Raw genomic sequence first — 3,281 nt, forward strand, 5'->3', positions numbered from 1 at the left:
TGATAGCAAAAGCAGCCATGCTCCTTTCCTTGTGGAGTACCCACTAGTTGGGGACAGCCTTTAATTAAATATGTTCGACCTGATCAGAGAGGCCCCCTGAGGCTCCAGTCCTCTCTTAAGCCTATGGAGTGCCTGGCAAGGTCTACCTTAGCAGCTCAGGGGCCTCTTCCTTCCAGCCTCTCTTGTGTGAAAGGACTGTTCGCTTATGACATTCAAGAACTTAGTTCCCTAAATGCACAGTTCTAGGTGACTTGTCCTCCCTTTCCTTCTTTCAATAGGTGTTGGCTGACAGCTACTATGTGGGAGGCCAGATGGACTGTGGTTATGAGCAGGGATCCAGGAGTCAGATGACCAGGTTCAGATCACAGCCTTTGATTTGGGCAAGGTAAGAGACTTCTTGGGGCACTGATTTCTCCTTCTGTGGCATAAGAATAGTACCTACTGCATAAGGTTGTGATGAGCATTATCAGGGATCATATATTTATGGTGCTCATGATGGAGCCTAGCACGTAAGTGCCAAACAAATGTTAGCAATCATTATGTGCTAGGCACAGAGGAGGGAGCCAAACAAGATACAAGCTCAAACCTCAAGAAGAGAACGAACATGGGGGCCCTCCAGTAAATAGGTCTAGCTGTTTTGAGCCCACAGAAACAGTCTCTAGAGCCTAGCACAGTGCCTAGCTTTGGCTGGAATAAAGTGCAAACATGTCAAATGAATAAATGAAGAAGGTCCAGGAACCCTGTTGGGCTGACTAACAGTCTTCTGGTGGTGAAGGTGGCATAAGATTGTGAATGGAATGAACACCATTGAATCATATGCTTGAAGGTGGTTAAATGAGAAATTTTATGTTGTGTGTATTGTACCACAATAAAATTTTTCTTCACAGAAACCAAATTAATTATTTAGAAGATCAGCTTGAGGAAATATTTTAAGATATGCAGATAAAAAAACTATACTTGTCAGATTAGCAAATATTTAGCATGCTTATGATCTCTGTCACTGACAAGAATATGAATAAACAGTGTTTTCATTTTTGGTTGATTGGAGTGTAATCGGTACAACCACTGTAGAGTTCCTACCAATTGAAGCTAGCATTTGCATTTAAAAAATTTGTCTATAGAAACAGTCTCACAAATGCACAAAGAGTTGCCAATACAAGAATTTTATAGCACTGTTACACCAAAAAATTATAAATTACTATAATGTTCATCAATGAATATTTGGTTAAATATTACAAATGCATATTTATTCTGGAATATGAAAAAATTGACCCTAAAGATGTCCCTCTCCTAATCCCTGGAACATGTGAATATGTGACCTTACATGGCAAAAGATACTTTGCAGATGTGATTAAGTTAAGGGTCTTGAAAGGGGGAAATTATTCTGAATTATCTGGGTGGGTTCTATGTAATCACAGGGTCCTTATTAAGAAGGAAGTCGCAGCCAGAGAAGAGAAGATGATGTGACAACAGAAGCAGAGAATGGATTGGTGTGGCTATGACCCAAGGAATGCAAGTGGTCTCTAGAAGCTGGAAGGTGCAAGGAATGGATTTTCCTCTGGAGCTTCCAAGAAAAACCAGCCCTGCCAACACCTTGCTTTTAGTCCTGTAGGACTCATTTGGGCTTCTGACCTCCAGAACTGTACGAGTACTCTGGGTTGTTTTAGGCCACTAAGTTTGGAGTGATTTGTTATAGGAGCAACAAGAAAACTAATACACCAGCCTCAAGCAACTAGGGAAGTGAGCAATGAGAGGTATGAGTAGGTTCCTCTCCAAATAAGGACTTTTCAGTAAGGGTCCCTGGACCTTTTGGGGAGACCCTGCCACGGTCCAGCTCAGCAGGCTTAGGAACGGAAAGAGCCTGAGTCTCAGGAGACGGGAGGTCCCATCTCCCGTGTGCTCCTGAGGAAATGGCCTCCATGGAAAGATGTGGAGTGTCACATTGCAGTCAACCCAGGAGGAGCCCAAACAACAGGGTTGGGACACAGCCTGATGCTCTGAGAAGGACTGCCTCTTCCAAAGAGCTTGTGGTGCCATGGAGCACAGCCAAATTTGGGGTGGGTGGGTGGGTAGGCAGATGGGAATTGTATCAGGATGGCAGTATTCCATCAGCGGGGTACCCAAGAGCAGCTCCCATTGTGGCTCCCAAACTCTTTCTAGAGCAGAGTAAGCCCTTTCGTAGCCTGGTGGGGAAGACCTCAGGTTTCAGAGCCAGGAGGGCCTAGCTCCCCTTCCTCCTTCCCATCCCCCCACAAAAAGCTTTGTTTACCCCTGGTTTATGGCTTGTTAAAGCTGCAACATGGTTGGTTAAAAAGATGCTTTCTGGCTGGAGGGAGGGTCTCCAGAAACCTGATGCTAGGGGAATGCAGAGGGATCCCCCAAAGTCCTCTGGATTCAGGAGGCTCTTAGTTGTGTTTTTGAGGGTGAGCCTTTTGAAGAGATACTTGCCCAGCCCAGCTGCAGAGGTTGGTTAGGTGTTCACCCATCTTCTTGATGAAGTTCACCTCCTTGTCTAGGAAATGGCTCTCCAGGGAGTCACAGAGATGAGGGTCCGTGTTGGCAGAACCCAGAACATGCAGATCCTAAAGGGCCTGGTTCAGGCTCTTCTCCAGGCCACGGTGACTTGCATGGCATTCAGAGTTTTCCATGGCATCCCACTCATCTTGGGACGGCTTCTGCATGTCTTGGAAGAAGGTTTGGCCGCCACTTTCATTTCACATCTTTAAGAGATGCTCAGTGCCCTTGCACTTCTCCTTTGCCAGCTCACAGAAGAAGTTGTCCGTGCCGTTCAGGGCCACATGATTGCAGTTGAAAGGCCCAGAGAGGGGTTGGTATAGGAGGCCCACAGATGCAGTTTAATCAGGTGGTTGATGGAGGCCTCCATTTCGGTGGAATAGTTCTTATGGATCTGGGACTCACTCATGGTTGGTCAACAATGAGGGACTAACCACAAAAAAATGGTGTTAGCTGGTTCTGGAAGCAGGGGATGGCTGAGAAGAAGGTCCCAGAGGTTGGAATGGGAGAGGAGGTTGGAGGTGGTCTGAAGCTGAAAAGGGAGTGATAGACCCCAGTTCTGTTCCGTACGAACACTGTTGAAGCAAGAAACAGATTGATGGGCCTGCTGGGCCTGCTGTCAGGACCTAGCTTTTGATGCTGGCTGTCACTCACTGCCTGTGTGACCTCAGGCTAATCTATAACCTCTCCAAGCCTCAGTTTCCCCATTTGTAAAATGAGGCTAGTAAAAGCAGTTGTAATATTAATGACAATAGTAATAAGTAGCC

The 3,281-nt window shown here is 46.0% G+C and overlaps 1 pseudogene; it reads right to left on the reverse strand.

The window, feature by feature from the left end:
- Positions 1-2,221: 2,221 nt before the first annotated feature.
- On the reverse strand, positions 2,222-2,923 carry LOC119542571 (annotated as a pseudogene).
- Between the last annotated feature and the right edge of the window lie 358 nt (positions 2,924-3,281).

This window comes from Choloepus didactylus, chromosome 8 (assembly GCF_015220235.1).
Source record: "Choloepus didactylus isolate mChoDid1 chromosome 8, mChoDid1.pri, whole genome shotgun sequence".
In the NCBI taxonomy this organism is placed as follows: domain Eukaryota; kingdom Metazoa; phylum Chordata; class Mammalia; order Pilosa; family Megalonychidae; genus Choloepus; species Choloepus didactylus.